At 41.3% G+C, this 21,037-nt stretch overlaps 1 protein-coding gene across 8 annotated transcripts in view; it reads left to right on the top strand.

The window, feature by feature from the left end:
* The window catches only part of LOC134531653 (peroxidasin), a 443,688-nt gene that overhangs the window by 191,552 nt on the left and 231,099 nt on the right, over positions 1 to 21,037 (top strand). The window lies entirely within an intron of this gene.

Here is a 21,037-nt window from a genome sequence, read left to right as displayed (position 1 = left end):
GCCCTGTGTTAAGGTCGAACTTTACAGTACAATGCGTAGTACTAAATTCAATGAGTGCGAAAGAGAGGCATCGACACGGGCCTACGCGTGAAACAAAAGATTTTGTATGAGTAATTAACATAATAAGGAGTGCCGCTCAACTCGGCTCGCGCGCGCCGGGCGGCGCGGCGTGATGCGATGTTGCCGTTCCTATGTAAACAAACAAACGTTATAAAGAGCTCTGTCAGTGATTTCGCAGTTTTTCTTTTAAATAAATATTAAAAAATAGTTGGTGCGCAAAATGTTAGATAAAAATGGAACATTATAGTGTGTCTGACACATGTAATGAATGAATCATAGATCAGATCTCAACCCGCTCTACCGGCGACCCGCCCCCGCGGGTTGCCGCCCGGGGCGGGCCGCCCCCTCCGCCCCGCCCACGCTACGCCACTGCTCAGAACAGAGACTTCCCCGATGCCCGGCCGTGCAAACCCCCTGTGCAGCTCCCCGGTGCAGCTCCCCGGTGCTGCTTGGGAAGGGAAGCCTAGGATGTACATTCTGTATTGCACAGGCCCGAATACTCACGTTGGCAAGCCTTATTTTTACAGACGGGAGAGCCAAACACCCGATCGTGAATCTTCGGTTTTTTTTTTGTTCATTGATCATTGTAAATAAATATACAACTCAAGATAACTAATGGTCAATTAGGTTAGGTTAGCTACATTATAAATATTTTAAAACATTGTGGACGGTTGATTTGGTTAGGATAGCTACATTAAAGATACTGTGAAATCATGTAAACGGTTGGTTTCCTAGCCCTGGATAGCTACATATTAAAAAGGTTATTTGCTAAGCAACCATAAAATGATTTTACAGTATTTTTAATGTAGCTATACTTACCTAATATAGCCAACCTTCCACGATGTTTTAAAGTATTTATAATGTAGCTAACCTATCCTAATCGACCGCAAAATTTAATGCCACACCGGTTTATACAATGAAATAGAACGGGGGGGAAAAAGCGAGCATGAACTTCGGGGAACTTCGGGTTTGGCTCTCTCGTCTGTGAAAAGAAGGCTTGCCAACGTGAGTATTCGGGTCTGTGCAACACAGAATGTACATCGTTGGCTTCCCGCTTGGGAACCTGCCAGCGCGCCTCAAGGTGGTACAAGGAACACGGATGTCGTCGCCGCCTGCCTCATGTCTCACACTACCTCACGTCTCCTTTGCAAGCGTGTGTACTTGAGTCTTCTGGAGCGCTGTCGGACTACCAAGTGCGTAGTCCAGCTGGCTAGCACACCTCCTGCGCCTCATTGACGTGATCACGTCTTATAAATCGACGAACGCCGGCTGCAACGCACGAAAAATTGTCACGTTCCGCCCGAGCCGAGCGTGCAAGAACCGGCCAAACCACCGAGCGAGAAAATCTTCTGTAATAATCAAACAGGTTAAGGCGGGGCTTTTTTTTAACTAATTGTTCGTGATTATATTTTAAACAAATTATTTAAATTAAATTTGAAAAAAAACTGTAAATAATATTTGAAAATTAAAAAAAAAAAGTATGCAATTTTTCATCAATTTCTTTTCTTCTGACGTTATCACGTAAAATTATCGTCCGTAAACCGACTTCACAGACAACCCCCTTTTTTCGGTCACTTCTTGGACGGTCCGTGTTTATCGCAACATATGTCTCCGCGATGTGATAAACAGTAACCCTACAGGTGCCGGACAACACAAATAAACAACCCCTATATTATTGTTAGAGACCTGTAAAATTCGCGGATTCATTTCGCGATAGGATAGAGTCCAAATACTTTTGACATTATTTTGCTTCAGTGATTGGGCCACAGTTTATCTGAAGGACTCTGGGCCAATGAAAAATCTTTAACAGAAGAATTAGCGGATCACAATCATTCCAGTCAACAGGTGTTACGAGTCGGTAACCAATCAGCAGATGTAATTTGCACGAGTACATAGAGGATTATGGAGTCTATCCTTTAGGGATTTGAAATCGCGAATTTTACTGGTCTCTAATTATTGTGGATTCTCTACGTGCACTATAAGACAAATATTTCTAGTACGATTTCGTTTTTGAAACAGGATATTTCGGTTTTAAAGTTTTTTTTTTAAATTGTCTTTATTCATTGAAAAATTAGGTAAACAATAAACAAATATGCAACTAAAATATATCTTAAAATTAATTCACTAAAATATTGTAATCTGTTTTAACACCTTATGTACTATTACAGTAAAATCATCAGTAATAAGCATGTCTAGAACAGAACTATTCAGAAAAATTAAAATTAAACGGGCAAATATTTTTGATTTTGAAACATGCAGCGTAATGTAAAAACGTGTTACTTATGTAAGCGAGTCAAAATTAAACAATATCACATTTTTTTCACCCACTCCATTTTGGTCATACATTCGTGTACAAATTTCATGCTAAATCAATTACAATTCATGTATTTATCACGATAAACGATTACATTTTTGTAATTTCAGATTAGTTTAGTAAAATTGCTAATTAATTTCATTTTTTTAGTTTCATTTCGGTGCTAAATTGTGTATTAACTTGCATTTCGGTGTTATATATTGTTATTGATTTGCTTTGCGTGATATTTCAATTTTATTTCAATTCATCATAAAAACTTGTCCCTAGCTATAAGTAATCTTTAAAATCCTGTTGGTTCAAGTACGAATTATAAAAAAGAAATATACCAATACGGATTATCATCCCTTTCAAAAATTACACTAAGAGAGAAAATTGTGGTTTTCCCCCATAATTTCAGCAAAAAAAATCTCATCTAGCTCATGTAGAAATTTATACAACGATTAATCTCCAACACTAGCCGTTTTCGTTTTTACACGTTCAGATTTATGGTTAGAGGTAGGTCTATTTAACATTTTCTCTTTCTTTGGAATTACAATCTACGTAATATATATATTTTTTTAATTTGTGTATATACAATATATGAAAAAATCCCCCCTTTTATCCTTTTCGGTTATGGAGAAACTTTAACCAACATCCTTCCGTAATTTTTGTGACTATATATATATATATATATATATATATATATATATATATATATATAAACACACACTTAGGTTAAAGTATAGATTTTTAACAAGTGACGAATAAATAGACATTTCTTATCTTTTATGATGATGAGAGATCTGTAGCAGTTGCTTCCGAACGTTTAGGCAGGTTGCGTTGTAGCCATTTTAAATAATAGAGAGGTTATATGCTCAGTGAGATGACCTGAGTAGTGATTGGTCCGTTTGGTTGGCATTGGTTGGCGAAGGAGTTTGGAATATCACGTGGCAAGGTTCAGAAACATTGACCTTGGCTGATTCTTGGATGGTGATCGTTCATATGGATGTGTTTGAATAGTGTTTTACCTCTCTGTTCATTGCGAAAGAAAGAACATTGTTGTTTTAAAAAAAAAGTCGTTGCACATTTGGTTTCCAAGTGTTTTTCACTGTGTCAATTTTAAGATATACTTAAAAAAATCACTAGCCTAAAATAACATTCTCGTGTACTGTTCGAAGTTACAATGCATTTTCGGAATTTTCACAGAACAATGCGCTTAAAATTTAGTTTATTTCCAGTCCCAGATAATTCCATATTCGTGTAAAGTAGTTCCATATTCTTACGTGTTAGTCCTGTGTTGTATTGTAAACTAGGTAAACAGGCATTGGGACGGAATATGATTGTTTCTGCTGTAACGAGAAGGTTATGAATGTGTTTTATTTCACGTACAGTAAATTTACAAAATTTCAACGAAGAATTCACCTAAAATAAATGAAAAGTTCTTAGTAGTTTTAGATAACAGGATCTCTGTATAAACCATGACGTGTTTAAACATTCAGTTCCGTTTTTCTTTATACACAGGTTAAACACAACTTGGAAGAAGTAAGAGCTCTTGCAAGTAGTCTTTACATGTTTTTTGAAGTTTTGCTGATATATAAATATTATTCTTGTGGATTCATGCTCGAACTTAGTACCCGCAAATTTACGAATATTACGATAAATATACAAAGATCCCTGGATAATTTTGTATCCAGCAGTCTTCTTCGTGAACTGAAGGTGAACTTTTTAACAGTGTACGTGCAAGATTGTTCTTGCGTAATGATGTTAAAAAATAGAAATAAAATGATTTGTAAATAAATTGGTTGTCTGTAAAGTCGGTTTACGGACGATAGTTTAACGTGACAACGTCATAACAAAACATTGATGAAATTATTGCATACTTTTATGAATAAAATTTAATCATTTTTATTGAATTGTGACTATTTTGTATGGATGCACAGAAGGAGTGAAATAAAATCTACAATTTAATTGATAAATTTACTTTTATTTGCACTCATTAATTCAAATATGTTTATTACCTTAACGAAGAGATTATTTTAACTATAACTTTTATACATGTTTGCTATTTAACTTCGTCCAATCTGTGTTATTCTATTAATGATAGGACGATGATAGGAAAAGTAGAAACGAATGGGAGTGTTTCAAGTTTAATGTGCCTCGAAAAAGTCAAATCGATGGTTGTTCCAATCGAGTGGAAGAGAGATAGATGCGGCGCAAGCGTACAATGAGCGTAACGGGACACAGCGTAACGGGACAATGTGCTTAACGGGACACTTTTGCGTTCGTGCAACCGGCGTTCATCGATTTATTAGACGTTATCACGTCAATAAGTAAACTAATAAGTTCGTAAATGTACGGAGATACCTAGGTAATTAATGAAATTGTACATTCTTGATATTGAGTAATGTTATTTTTGGAATTCGCAAAGTGGCTGTCGTTTGAAAGCGTGCCTCGAAAGGCGGTCGTGTGCAAGGAAAACATTTAGCACGTTTCGACGTCACGTTGAGCTGAGAGCTTGTTTAAGGGCTTTAAGGCCCCTGTCTACCCGGGCACACACACGGAGCGCAGAGCTTCAGGAAAAAACAACGCGATTTCAAAACTACTCGAGATATCCGAATGGGGTCTGCTTACGAAAAGCATTCAAGAGTTCGCTGAGGGCCGAAAAGTAATTTTCATTTCGGATTAAGTTCTTAAAAACTGTATTTTTAGAAGAGTTAAAAATGGCTAAAACACATGTTTTCAAAGAAATTTTTAGGCGTAAAACAACCGGTACAGATTCTTGACAGCACTTAAGGGACTTTTATTACACCTTTATCTTCATTTCTCCGCCATATGATGTTACGGTCACCGCTCATATCCACGACGAGAAGACTGCGCGCCAGTCCAGAGGAGACACCGCGCTAGAAGCACCAGCGAGCGTCGCGCTTGTCATCCCGCCTCGCTGACACACGGGAATCCTTTTCACAGACGAGAGAGCCAAACTCCCGATCTTGCATCTTCGGTTTTTTTTTTGGTTCATTGTAAATAAATATGGCGGTGTTGATAAAAGGATACTAATGGTCAATTAGGTTAGGTTAGCTCTATTATAAATACTTTAAAACATTGTGGACGGTTGATTTGTTTAGGATAGCTACATTAAAGCTTTGAATATATATACTGTATAGAAGTCGCGAGTGGATAGGATTTACTCTACGTTTTTTCGGAAGCGTATGATGAGCAGCTTGGGAACTTCACCGCTGCAGTGCGCTGCCGTAACGCCCTGTATCGTCTTAGTTGTTATTTACACGTTAGAGCGCCGCACTGTCGCCCGCTGTCATTCCCCGCACCCCCCACCTATCATTCACTGCAGCTCAAGGTCGTTCAACAGGAGTTCAAAGTTCAAAAGTTTTTTTTTTATTTACATAAAGTACCCTTTATAGTGTTTTATACAATATTTGTTGACATGCCAGCACTCTGTGCTCTTTTGCCAAAACTTACATTTGTTACATTATAATTTACAATGACAGAAACCGAGAATACAGTTTAATTAACCAACTACCTCAAACCGTATTAGAAATTTTAACCTGGGCTGGCGACTTCTATACAGTATATATATTCAAAGATTAAAGATACGAAAAAAAAGCACGAAGTTCGGGGAAGTTCGGGTTTTTAGCTCTCTCGTCTGTGAAAAGAAGGCTTCCCCTGACACACGGACACCCCTGACTAAACGCTGGCTGGGCCCACGCGCCTCGCAGGTGTGCAGCTGGTAGTTCCCGCGCACGCCGTGTTGGTTCCCGCGCACATGACAGATGGCAGCAGCGTCGACAGCGCGTGGGCGGGTGGGGAGACAAAGCTCTCTGACGTCACGAGGCGAGCAGATTCTTGTCGGCGACAGTGACGTCATGTGTGGGAGACGCGGACCTCCCACGCGTACATCCCACAGGGGGCGACTGAAATGCTGCCCCTTGGAAGGGCAACCCTTCGGGATGTTTCTGGCAATGGTTTGTTTGTTCAGCGACTGGAAGGGCAGCCCATCCAATTTCTGAAAACATGTTTCTTTAAGTGTTTAAATAATCCTGAAAACTTGCCCCTTGGAAGCACAGCCCATCAGGATATTTCTGACAGTAGTGTTTTTGAAAGGTTGTCTGAATTCTTGCCCCTTGGATGGGCAGCCCTTCAGGAATTTTCTGATAGTGATTGGTTTGTAAAGCGACCTAACCTAAACTAACCACTGTCAGAAAAATCCTGAAGGGCTGCCTTTCCAAGGGGCAACAATGCAGACAACCTTTCAAAAACAGCACTGTTAAAGATATTCAGATGAGCTGCCCTTTCAAGGGGCAACAATTCAAGATTATAAAATTACGAAGACACATTTTAAGATACTGGAAGGGCTGCCCTTCTAGTCGCTGTACAAACAAACCATTGCCAGAAAAATCCTGAAGGGCTGCCCTTCCAAAGGGCAACAATTCAGTTCCTCCTCCCACAGATGTGACGTCACATTGACGAAACATGCTGACGTATCTGCAGCATAGCAGCGTTGTGTCTGAAACGCCTCCAGAAGATGTATTAACTGTATTTTAGTATCAAAATGTTCACACTATTTTATCACTTAAACTATCGAAAATGAATTAGTTACGAAATAAAAAAATCACGTCACGAAGTTTGAATTTTGTACTTAATTTAGTTTTTTTTCCATGGGTAGATAATAGACTGTGCTCAAATCTAATGCACCGTATTAGAGGTGTCATGTGCGTACACTAGCGCTTACTAGAAGTTAATAAATATATTCTAATCCTAGTCCTAGAACAAGATTCCCGAAGCTGTGATACAGGATAAAATGATTAAGGTATCAAAACAATTAGATGATCTGAACAAAGTTTGCCAAGCTTCGGATGAAGCACATCATTATGATTCATTGGTACAAAATTTTTATATATAATTATTATAATACATATTATACCATCTAGCATTCATTCTAATAATTGGAAAAGATTTCGGACCACAATCTGAATAAAAATCAATTACAAATATGAAACAATTTCCTTAAATGAAATTACGTCATTTTTAGGGACCGGAAAAAATTCGCAAGTTCAATGACCTGCAGGATGAACTCCAAAGTTCTACGTACACTCGGTCAAATGTCACCCACTCATTGGCTGCTGTCTTGTGAGATGTCCCAACGTAGCAGCCTGTGATTTGATACAGCTTTGGCCGGGTGTTTCTAATTGGCCCAGAGTCATCCAGGTGAGTTGTGAGCCAATAGCAGAGGCAGCACTGAGGTATAACTATTTGTATTTTAGCCTAACGCGAAATGATTTCGCGAATTTTTCCGGTCTCTAGTCATTTTGTATTCTTGCCCACAAGACACAGTACTATTCCAACTCCTTCGCTGTTTCTGCAGCGCGACTGGAACAGGCTCCCTGCAGGGCTGAGGGGTTCAGAAACACTCTCCAAGTTCAAACCTGAGGTTTCGGAATAAGTTACATTGTTCTACGCCGCCACTGATTTTCATAACCACAGCTGCTTATGTGTAAGTGTAATGATTGTAACAACATGTCTTCTGTCTTCTGTATTCCTGTTTTAAGTTCTTTTAATTTTTAATGTTATTAACGTTTGTTTGAAAATGTTCTTTAGTAGTGAAAATGTCTAGATTTTCAGTTCTCAAGCTATTAGTTTAGATTAGTATTATAAGTTTGGGAAGTATGATTACGTTTAAGAGAAGCCTTAACTTTGCCACTAAGACAATAAATATATTTACATAAAAACATGGTATCTTCAATCATTAACCGTTACGAAAACTGAGGAGTAGACAAACACAAGCAGCTTTACGAGAAATCCGTAGCTGCGTCATGTCTACCTCTCCCCCTGACTGTTACCAATCACATATATCATGCTATGCTAGGAATCTATTCCTCTCTCTCTCTCTCTCTCTGTCTCCCCCCCCCCCCCACACCCAGGTGCCTTAATCTCATTCGACCGCTAGTGCATGCGTTGGAGTGGCGTCGCCGCTGACGCACTCTCCTCCTCTACCGGTTCCCCCACCACGTACTCGACTATTCCCCTCATGCGATCGGAATTTACGTAACGCTGGCAAATTGTTAGAGACCTGAAAAATTCGCGGATTCATTTCGTGAAATGATACACTTCAAATAATTATACCTGAGTTCTGCTTCTGCCATTGGTTCACTGTTAATCTGGAGTAATGAGGGCCAATTAGAGATCCTCACTCGTGGAAGTGTCGAATCACAGGCTGCTGCCCAGTCAAGACGACTCGCAAGTCAACAGCCAATGAGCAGTTGGCATTTGCCCGAGTGTGTAGAGGATAGTGGAGTCTATCCTGGAGGTCGTTGAACCCGCGAATTATTCCTGTCTCTACAAATTGTAGCCCCCTCAGCAAAGAAGTTCCACTTCGATAATAACACAAATAGACAGAAGGACGCCCGGGAAGTGAGGAGGATGCTAGAGAGGGCGGGACCGGCTCGGACGAGAGCCTTCACGTGGTCAGCCGGCCACCCACGTGGTCAGCCACTCGCCCCGCCCTGCCAGGGGCGTCCAAGCCGGTGCGCGTCATTTCACATAAGATTCATATCTCCTAAACGCCACTTGACCTAAAAGTCAGTTGCCCTAAAAGTCATTTGACCTAAAAGTCATATCTCCTAAACGTCACTTGCCCTAAAAGTCAATTCGCCTGAAAGTCATTTGCCTTATTAGTCAATCGACCTAACAGGCATTCAGCCGAAATTAATTTTAGGTCGAATGTCTTTAGGGCAAGTGGAGTTTCCTCGTCCAAGCATCTTCGCAACGTTCCCAGTCTGGGACCGAACCCAGGAAACTACACAATTCTTACTGTAGTATAGCGAATATTGATTTTTTTCTCACAAAAGTGATACAGGATAAACTTAATAACAGATTCAATCAGAACCTTTAAATCTTCATACAAAAAAAAACATAAATTATTACTAAACTGACTTAAAACTGATGTAAGCCCAAATATAATATTGTAAGGATTAGTTCAGCCATCGAAACCACGAACGGATAAGATTACTACAGTGTAATAAGGCAACCTTCTTTTCGTGCTTAAAACGTGGCCAAAAATCTATCTGCTGGGATTTATAGTTTTGATATTACACACTCCAAAAGTAAAAATAAAGTAGTTCGACTATTAATAGATTCGTTAACTCCTATTATATGTGTATATATACAAATATTTATAACTGATCTAGGAAACCTTTTATGTAATTCAATTACCACAGACATAAATAGTTTTGGTTTGTGTATGTCTCATTATAGTCTTGTGTGGTCGGTTTCCGCGGTTGTGGGTTGTTTTTGTGGTCTTAAACACGCGTGGATCATTTTCTTCTTTTTTTAAATTCGTTTACATTGTTCCACCGCTGTTTTTTTTCTTCTTCTGAGAACGAATTATTAGTAATGGAAAACATCATTTCAAATTCCTATCTTTTTTCAAATTCCTATCATTGCCTTCAAACAAAATGTTATAGTGCGTTGGAATTACGTTTATGAGGTACTTAAATCATTTTGTACAGAAATTTATATATTTCAAAACACATTTCATGCCATTTTCTCGGCCATGAAATATGTTGTTATGAGTGTGGGGGGGGGGGGGGAGAACGGATTCGTTTTAAGGATAGCCCAATTAATTTTTTTACAGATTTATTTGCTACTAATATTTACATTACTAAGTAAATCACAACACTTAATGTTTGTTCACAAATCACCAAATATCCCTCAAGTTCCGTAGTTCGCACTCCTCGCTGGAGCCAGGCTCAACTGTGGTTCGCCCCTAACCTCGTACGAGAAGCCTAAGATGTACATCAAGTTCTGTCCCTGCCCGAACACGCCCGAATATTCACCTTCGGCCAACCTCGAGATTTGTTTTATTTTTGCGCAGGAAAAATGAATTCAAATATTAAAAGTGGTCGGTTAGGTTAGCTACATTAAAACACTTTAAAACACTATTGACGGTTAGTTAGGTTAGTATGGCTACATTAAAATAAACAGAGAAATATAAATAAACCCGAGGTTGGCCGAAAGTGAATATTCGGGCGTGTTCGGTTAGGGACAGAACTTGATGTACATCTTAGGCTTCCCTACCTCGCACCTGTCCACACACACACAGTCTCGCGCCACTCGGTCACACACGCACGGTCCCGTCACTCCGTTGATAAATAGAGGGGGTGGTGGGGGGGGGAGTAGTGTCTCTCACCCTCTTCGCTGAACGCGCACGTCACTCCTTTCGGAACTTCCGAGGAGGCCGGCGTCGCCGCTTTTATACCAGGTGGCCGTATTTCTGGAATGTACTGGAGTGGTTGTGACGTGTCTCGTTCCTTCCCGGCGCTCGAAACATCCAGAAACGCGTCGGAAGTCACGTCAAACCACGCGGCGGCCTCTGTGAGCCTACAGAACCCCCCACTGCTTGGAGGGTCAGTGACAAAAGCCCGAGGAGGAAGTGGGGGGGGGGGGGATAGTCCTCAGAGGCACGCACTACGTCACTGGGCCAGCTGACTACCAGCATGCATCGCGGCAGCCCTGGCTCCAGCACGCTTTGTAACGCCGTGTTAGGAAAAAAAACGTGAAAATTGAAATTAAATAGCTATGTGAAAAAATTCTCAGAAGCCACTGTAGGGACCGGAAAAATTCGCGGGTTCAATGACTTGTAGGATGAACTCCATAGTTCTACATGCACTCGGTCAAATGTCACCCACTCATTGACTGCTGTCTTGTGAGACGTCCCAACGTAGCAGCCTGTGATTCTATAAAGCCTTAGGTTGAGTGTTTCTCATTGGCCCAGAGTCATCCAGGTGAGTTTTGAGCCAATAGCAGAGGCAGCGCTGAGGTATAACTATTTGTATTTTAGCCTATCGAGAAATGAACTCGCGAATTTTTCCGGTCTCTAGTTATGGGCCCACCTAACGGATAGCTTCATACGTAGCACGAAACATGTTTTCAGTTTGCGCTGTAGGAGTCTCACTTCTGCGTCACCCTCCTTGTTCAGTGGCGGGTTGGCGAAGGGCGAGGGGGACTAGGGGCAGGAACAGCGGTAGCTCAGAGACGTCCCGACCTCCCCTCCGACATGAGTTCCCCTCCTCCCCGTCCTTATACATGAGCCCCCGAGTTACGGCTCGCTTTGTTTACCGGAGCCCCTTTGTGCGGGTACACTCCGCTCCGCGCGCGCTGGGACACCGACCACCCCTCCTGCCCCGAGACCCGGCTGAAGGCCCTGTCACACGATGCGCCCTGTCGCACTCCCACGGCTAGAGACGGGAAAAATTCGCGGATTCCTTTCGAGACAGGCTGGAATCCAAACTCGTTTAGCTTAATGCTGCGTCAGTGATTGGACCGCAATTTACCTGAAGGACTCTGAGCCAATGGAAAACACTCAACAAAAGAAGTATCGAATCATAAGAATCTCAGTAAACAGGTGTCCCGAGTCGGTAGCCAATGACCAGGTGATAGTTTCCCGAGTACATAGAGAATCGTGGAGTCTATCCTAGTGGTCATTGAAACCGCGAATTTTTCCAGTCCCTACTCATGGCAGCTGGTGTGGGCGGTTGTGCGGAAGAATATTACCGGAGCGCTTGTCGTTTTCATGGGGAGTATCTGTAATCGGACGTGTTTAAATTTCTGTGGAAGGTTTTGTAGAAGGTGGAAATTTTTACCCAATCAGAAAGAAGTGGCATTGTGCCCCAAGTGTTAGAAATAGTAATTTATTAAGGAGGGATCGAAGATAAATTTCTTTGATTATTGATTTTGCACTGCTGTGAAAATAGGTCCGTTGAATCAGGTACAGTGTTATCCGACAAACATGAGAAGCATCCATGTTTATACTATACAAAAAAATTAACTATCATAATAACTAGAGACCGGAAAATTTAGCGGGTTCAACGACCTCCAGGATAGACTCCACTAACCTCTACACACTCGGGAAAATACCAACTGTTCATTGGCTGTTGACTTGTGAGTCGTCTCGACTGGGTAGCCTGTGATTCGACACTTCTATGAGTGAGGGTCTCTAATTGGCCCACATTACTCCAGATTAACAGTGAACCAACGGCAGAAGCAGTACCCAGGTATAATTATTTGAAGTGTAACATGTCACGAAATTAATCCGCGAATTTTTCAGGTCTCTAATAATTGCTAGAGACCGGAAAAATTCGCGAATTCATTTCACGATAGGCTAAAATACAAATAGTTATACCTCAGTGCTACCTCTGCTATTGGCTCACAACTCACCTGGATGTCTCTGGGCCAATGAGAAACACCCAACCTAAGGCTTTTTTCGAATCACAAGCTGCTACTTTGGGACGTCTCACAAGACAGCAGCCAATGAGTGGGTGACATTTGACCGAGTGTACGTAGAACAATGGAGTTCATCCTACAGATCATTGAACCCGCGAATTTTTCCGGTCCCTACTAATTATTAGAGACCTGAAAAATTCGCGGATTCATTTCGTGACATGCTACAATTCAAATAATTATACCTTAGTGCTGCTCCTGCCATTGGTTCACTGTTAATCTGGAGGACTGAGGGCCAATTAGAGACCCTCACTCATAGAAGTGTCGAATCACAGGCTGCCCAGTCGAGACGACTCACAAGTCAACAGCCAATGAACTGTTGTAATTTGCCCGAGTGTGAAGAGGATAGTGGAGTCTATCCTGGAGGTCGTTGAACCCGCGAATTTTTCCTGTCTCTACTGATGAGTCTGAATTAGACCGAAAAAACTTCGACTGCAGGTCCTTATTTGATCTGGGCGGCTCTGCGCCAATGACAGTCCCTTAGGAAAAGATTTTTTTTCGTGGTTTTTTGATTCATTTGGCGTCGGGCTGAAATTCACGGCACTATGTTTACTATACTTATATAATAGTTTCCTGTTGGCAGATTCCTTACTGTAGAACCTCCTCTTCCTTGGAGTGGGTCGACGTGATAGGCCACTGTCCTGCTGACTGGTATTTGACAGGCCACAGTCGCAGAAGGCAGTGGCAAAATAATTGTAATTCAATCATTAAAGCAATAGAGGTATATACATATATTTGCAGTCTACGTTGCAGCAAATAATAAGTTTAAAACCTGTATAGGACTTGTGGTATACCTACGCCTTTAGAGTTGTGGCTGGACAATTGGTTTATTTATTACAAATAAAAGAGAAAGTTTTTAAGATAAAACACTAAGCTGTGGTACTTACGAGCAGCAACATTTCATCGGAAAGGTATATGTAGCAGATTAGCGATAGTTCATAAATATTTAAATTACAGGGTTCAGTATTTTCAGGCTTCGATCGATATCATAAACGTAAAAAATTTAAAAAAAATGGGAGCGAGAAACTGTTATTAACTGTGTGAGACATGCACGCTCACAAAACTATTTTTTTTATACGTTTAATGTAGTGTGTATAATAGCTGTACCTATATAATATCTTACCAAAATAAATAAGATCACCTACCTTGTAATTAAGCACTCGAGTACAAACTCTGTTGGTGTAATTAAGATGCAAGATTTTGATTTAGATACAAACGAAGGTAGTGGCTGTCAATATTTCATACGAAGAACCCTTTTACGAACTGACGGTTGCCCAGTTATATTGCATCAGCCAGTTGTTTTATTCGAACTAGACCTGGATTACACACCTTTAGCAGACTTTGCGGTTATAGACCTGGACAATATTAGTCAACATTTTCCTGTGGTTAAGTAGGCCTTGCGTTGCCACTTCAACTTTGAAACTGTTGGCTTGCGTTTAAATGAAATTTTTGAAAGAGTAATTTCAGCCCACTGTATAGCGCGATACATTTCTGCCACATATCGCAGTCAATAATTTCATTTATTTACCTTTACTTATTTTAATTATACTCAAAACTTCACTTGATGTTCTATTTTTAAATATTGTTTCATAAAACATTTTTAATTATGTAAGTGATTTTACATTTGTTGGACATTTTTAATTTTTTTGAAGTTATACTTCTTTAGGCGCGTTATGAAAAAATTATGAGAGTGAATTTATAAGATGCGCGCGCATCACTGTAACACAAAATTAACAGGTTGAAGCTGCCCGCTAAAGCGCTCATTAAGTCTCGAAAAAAAAGCTACCAAAAAATAGAAACAACAAAATAAACATGTAATTAAATAAATTAATAAATTTGAATAAAACCCAGCTAGATGGGTCATGGCAGAAAGTAAAACATGTTGTGAAATTTAGCGAACAAGGGATAGAAATGTAAAGCACAACCAAATTTACGAAAATAATCCATACAATTTATTGCTTAGAATAAATAAATGCATTAACCTTTCACCTTACGTTAGAGCACAATCTCGCTTATCCCGCACTACCTAAAGAACAGGCGTGTGAACCTCTGAAATGTGTATCCAGCCTACTGACTGCAGAACGTCAGGTGCGGTTTTTTTCTTCCTAACCTAACTAAAAACTAAGTGTGTTGGGGAGAGGATTCCAGGTTAGGGAGGAAGACTAAATGCGTCTCAGGCCGAAGCCTATACGCTCTAACCGTGCAGGGTGTTAGCCATGCAGAGAGAGAGGATAGCATGCATCGTGTCCTAGGAGGGGGATTGGCCAGCCACGGCAGCGATTTAGCCATGACTAACTTCCCCTCACTGACTATACTAGACTAAAACTAGATAAGCAAAACCTGCATAGACACAGGGAAAACCCTGGGCTCTGACATGCGGGATGCAAAACTTCCATGCATTAATATCGAGCAGGAGGGATGGATCTGGAAGAAGAGTTGGACAGAGTAGAAAAGAGTAGCTTGGCTTCTGGGTTGTAGCCGAATCCTTGGCAAATAATTCACCAACGTTTCGGTCGACATTGCATTCGCTATCATCTGGGAGCAGTTACAGATTCATTAGGAAGGTATAATTCGTCAGCTTAGGTAACTGCTCCCTGATGATGGCGACTGCAATGTCAACCAAAACGTCTGTGAATTATTCGCCAAGGACACGGCTACAACCTAGAAGCCAAGCTACTTCAGACAATGGCCATGAAAGCCTGCGAACATTATTAAATACTGGTATGGTTTCTAGAATCATCTCCAGCTGAGTAAGTGGTACCAATGAATATAACAAAGCACATTTAATATATGTATTTATTTTGATATTTATGCTGATTCCAGCTACACTTTTTACAATCAGTTACTCCCAGTGTGAATGGAAACCGTATATTGTGTGTACATGTGTTTGGAAAGGTGTGTCTCGTAATTGGCTGTTCCCCCGGAGGGCTCAGCTCTACCTGTGCTGGCGCGCCTCCCTCGGTTCGCAACTGGGGCTGGTAATGAATACTCCTGCCGCTCCTTCGCTGGATTTGAGTAATCACTTTAATAGCCCCCTCTCCCCCCTCCCTGCTCCGTGGCGGTGGTCGTTACCGGGGTAATGTCTCCATCGCTCTCGTTCGCCAACCCGCAATCGTGATCTCGTCGACGCGAACCCTTTTATTGCCACCGCTGCTGAGTTACGCCATTCGTGCTGAGGCCGACTTCCCGGACTCTGGGCAGCAGGTTTGAACTTGAACAACATCATTCTTGCTCTCTAGCTCACTCTATGAGTTACGTATTACTAGAGACCGGAAAAATTCGCGAGTTCATTTCGCGATAGGCTAAAATACAAATAGTTATACCTCAGTGCTGCCTCTGCTATTGGCTCACAACTCACCTGGATGACTCTGAGCCAATGAGAAACACCCAACCAAAGCTGTATCGAATCACAGGCTGCTACGTTGGGACGTCTCACAAGACAGCAACCAATGAGTGGGTGACATTTGACCGAGTGTACGTAGAACTATGGAGTTCATCCTACAGGTCATTGAACCCGCGAATTTTTCCGGTCCCTACGTATTACACTTCCTATCCGTGGAGAAAATTGCATAATCTCTTAAATATCTTGGCTTCTGGGTTGTAGCCGTGTCCTTGGCAAATAATTCACCGACGTTTTGTCGACATTGCAGTCGCCATCATTAGGGAGCAGTTACCTACTGTACCTGTTACCTACTCAGTAGGTAACTGCTCCCTGATGATGGCGACTGCAATGTCGAACCGAAACGTCGGTGAATTGTTCGCCAATGACGTGGCTACAACCCAGAAGCCAAGCTACTTCAGACAATGGTCTTGATAGCCTGCGGACATTTTTTGCATTACCTCTTTCCAGACCATCTCTCGGCTTGGTTCGTCGGCATACATCTCAGACATACATTGTAAAAAAAAACTTGTACTTTTTACAAGGAAAATCCTTGGAAACTCAGTTGCCTACGATATCACTTTTAAAATTACAATGCAGAATTTTTTCAAATTACAAATATTTCAAAACTCTGCCTTGTCAATTTTGTTTACAGGTGATTTCGTTGGCAACTGATTTCGTTGGCAAGGATCTTCCTTGTAAAGGTACAAAAAGAATTTTCTACAGTGTAGTAACTGCGAGTAAAGGTAACGGGAGCATCTGTCTTGGACCTGGACAGCAAACATCTCCACTGGTTTACGGTGCTCCTCCAAGAAGGAGGAAGGATTACAACCCCAAGAAGGAGGAAGGCTTACAACCCCAAGAAGGAGGAAGGCTTACAACCCCAAGAAGGAGGAAGGCTTACAACTCCAAGAAGGAGGAAGGCTTACAACCCCAAGAAGGAGGAAGGCTTACAACCCCAAGAAGGAGGAAGGCTTACAACCACAAGAAGGAGGAAGGCTTACAACCCCAAGAAGGAGGAAGGCTTACAACCACAAGAAGGAGGAAGGCTTACAACCCCAAGAAGGAGGAAGGCTTACAACCACAAGAAGGAGGAAGGCTTACAACCCCAAGAAGGAGGAAGGCTTACAACCACAAGAAGGAGGAAGGCTTACAACCCCAAGAAGGAGGAAGGCTTACAACCCCAAGAAGGAGGAAGGCTTACAACCACAAGAAGGAGGAAGGCTTACAACCCCAAGAAGGAGGAAGGCTTACAACCACAAGAAGGAGGAAGGCTTACAACCCCAAGAAGGAGGAAGGCTTACAACTCCAAGAAGGAGGAAGGCTTACAACTCCAAGAAGGAGGAAGGCTTACAACCCCAAGAAGGAGGAAGGCTTACAACCCCAAGAAGGAGGAAGGCTTACAACCCCAAGAAGGAGGAAGGCTTACAACCACAAGAAGGAGGAAGGCTTACAACCCCAAGAAGGAGGAAGGCTTTCAACCCCAAGAAGGAGGAAGGCTTACAACCCCAAGAAGGAGGAAGGCTTACAACCCCAAGAAGGAGGAAGGCTTACAACCCCAAGAAGGAGGAAGGCTTACAACCCCAAGAAGGAGGAAGGCTTACAACCCCAAGAAGGAGGAAGGCTTACAACCCCAAGAAGGAGGAAGGCTTACAACCCCGGACGTGTTGCTGACAGCGAAGACTTGACCATTGTCCGAGACAGCGGCATGGGAAGAGGCCCAGGGGTCCATTATAACCACTGTGACATGTCCATGAGCAAGTCTTCATTGTAGTTGAGTTTCAAAATAAATATTGTCTCACTGAAATCTCCTAAGAGGGTTGTCGTGGCGAGCAGAGGGGAGTTAAATATCAAAGTTCCCTATTTTTCAATGCTTTTGCATTGTTGATGCTTTCTTCGTCCCCACGGCAACAGTTCTTGCATTGTTGACACCTTCTGCATCTCATAGTGACGTTTTGAGATCTTAATCAGCTACCAAGATGGGTTGCTGGGGCTTTAAAGGTTACAAATTTCTCATCATATACACACACACACACACACACACTCAAGAGCAGTCTTATTCCTTTCAGTCTATTCGTCAACTAAGTGGACAAATAATATCGTAATGATACACGGATTAATTAAACTTTGAATGTGTGGGTCATGATGTAACCTACATCCTAGTCGACATCATTCTTTAAGGGGAAAAAATAAATAGATGTTATATATTTTTTTTACTATTTATAATATGCAAATTATATATTAATATGTATCATAATTATACCTTCAGATTATTACTATGTATAATATAAAAAAACATTAGTTAAAATATAAAAAAAACCGTATCTTAGGAAATGACAAAGTGTGGCTGATATGCTTAACACACGGGTCGGTTCGAGGGTGCAGTTTCAAACAACCACAGCTCTGCGATCACCCCTACCCCCTTCACCCCTTCCACACTCTGCCCGAGAGCTCATTGTTTCCTGCCTGCCGCTTGCTAACAAAGGCCGTCGTCGAATGCTCGCAATTTACGGTGCGAGTGGTTCGGTCAGCAAATAAATTTCTGTTAGCGGTCGCTAATTATGTTCCCATTGTGGATGAATATGGGCAAATAAATGGTTGCAACGTTGATTAATGATGAAACATATGGTTTTTTTAAAAAATGTTATCATGTTCTATCTAATGCATGCAGTGGTTTCGTAGCATAAAGGACAGTGTTAACTTCTGCAACGATTTATGTTCAGAGATTGACTGCGAGTGAAAGTTGGCGCAGTGCCGAGGATTTATGAGGCAACGGGACCATCGCAATTTAAATGGGCTCCGAACCACTTTATGATAGCAAGTTGTAGTTCTAAAATTATGAATAGTAAAACTGCCATCTCGAGTGGAGCTTGACTTTAGAAGGCCGAAACTTTTAAACAACCCCAACTTACGCTTACTTCGTTTGTTTGATTAAACCATCATAGACTTGCCTTGATCTACGAGTACTTTAACACTTTGTTATCTTTGAAAGATTTGTGCAATGGGAGTGCATGACTTGATGTAAGCTTTTGGACATACGCCATTGCTAAGCACATGTATGTCTGTAGAAGAAAACTACAAAAAACCCAATTGACAAAAACACAAATTAAGCAAAAAATTGCTGTTGTCAACAGGATATAAACACCACATTATATTCCATTCTTTTCCAACCTCCTCATAGAAATATGCATACCGGGTACATACCGGGCATTGATATTATCTTTGAAAGATTTGTGCAATGGGAGTGCATGACTTAATATTTTCCAACTTCCTCAGAGAAATATGCATACCGGGATATTATGTGGTGTTTATATCCTGTTGACAACAGAAATTTTTTGCTTAATTTGTGTTTTTGTCTTTTGGTTTTTTTTTGTAGTTTTCTTCTACGGACATACATGTCTTAGCAATATCGTATGTCCAAAAGCTTACATCAAGTTTAACACTTGGGTTTTGACATGGTCTGACTTTTAAAACCGGCGTGAATGTGTGGTGTGACGTCGTACGGTTATGTGGAGTGGCTTAGGGCTATTTAAGTGGGATCCGAACCACTCGAACACGGACTCGGGGTCTCGTAAGTTGTAGTTACGTCGCTCCTGGTGTTTATTGAACCATTATCCTTTCCTCGTCATAATTAGATTGACGCCTAAAGAATCCCAGCTATTGAGATTTGTGTCTGCTCGAACAGGCGATACGAGTTGTTTTACTCTGCAGTATCAGCATTCATTTATAAGGTCATCTCCTCCTTTATCTTCTTGGACTCCTCTCTCAAATATTTTGAGTTTTGTTGCTGCACAATTTTAACAACATTATCCAAACCTTATAAATAGAGACCTGAAAAATTCGCGGATTCAATTCGTGAAATGCTACAATTCAAATAATTATACCTTAGTGCTGCTTCTGCCATTGGTTCACTGTTAATCTGGAGTAATGAGTGCCAATTAGAGACCCTCACTCATAGAAGTGTCGAATCACAGGCCGCCCAGTCGAGACGACTCACAAGTCAACAGCCAATGAACAGTTGGCATTTGCCCGAGTGTGTAGAGGATAGTGGAGTCTATCCTGGAGGTCGTTGAACCCGCGAATTTCTCCGGTCTCTACTTATAAATATATTATTTATCTATTGTCAGAAGAACAATTTCATCAGAAAACACCATAGTAGAAAAGAAAATATATTTTGTTGATTTCATACATCATTCTTGCGTAGGGGAAACATATTCTGTGAATTAATGAACTCCTGTCTTTACACTGATGCAAAACTTGGAAGTTTGTCGAGGCGCTTAGTGAACCGAGTTCATGATCCCCCCCCCCCCCCTTTTCCAGTTGCAATACACTCGCATGCACTCGGGTTCGACTTGCGCCCCGTTTCAAAAGACAGGAGGTCTTTTTGGGATGAGTTGTAAAGTCTGGCTTCACGCCGCTCATGTGTTAGTTTTCGTTTTGCTTTGAACAGAAAGTCGACAACCTGCATCGGCGGCGAGGCTGGGGATTCGCTCCGTCGCAGATCCACGCTTTGAGGGTGCTCTCGACGTATTTATCGCTCCAAAACTAATGCGTCGAAAGACTGCTGAGCGAAATTCAGCCACCAGAATGAAGCCTTGCTTAAAAAACAGTAGTTAGACGAAGGCTTCGCGTTCCACGGGGGATTAAACCAACATTCAAAAACTTCATTTTTATTTTCAGCAGCTAAAAGACTTCAGTTTAGTGGGTAGGGCAAAATTTAACCAGAACGAAACTAATGAAAGAGAATTGTATAAGTTATGCGGTTCTGCCAAGCTCACGCGAGATATTCTTTGTGATAGTGACCATTCAGAGAAGCATAAACTTGGGGAAACGAGCTGAACTTCCAGAAACTTCAACATAACACTAGAAACAAATGTCTCGCTGCATTTACAGCTCCCAGGGAAAAAAATGATAGAATATTAAATTTTCTCTTTCAATAAGTAAATCTTAATTTCGGTTTTTTTCTTTCAAGAGTCCTGTTTCTTTGAAGATCGTAAAATTTAACAAGGATG

The sequence above is a fragment of the Bacillus rossius genome, chromosome 1, assembly GCF_032445375.1.
Source record: "Bacillus rossius redtenbacheri isolate Brsri chromosome 1, Brsri_v3, whole genome shotgun sequence".
In the NCBI taxonomy this organism is placed as follows: domain Eukaryota; kingdom Metazoa; phylum Arthropoda; class Insecta; order Phasmatodea; family Bacillidae; genus Bacillus; species Bacillus rossius.
Note: the sequence above shows the minus strand (reverse complement) of the source record. Positions and strands in the feature narration are given on the sequence as shown.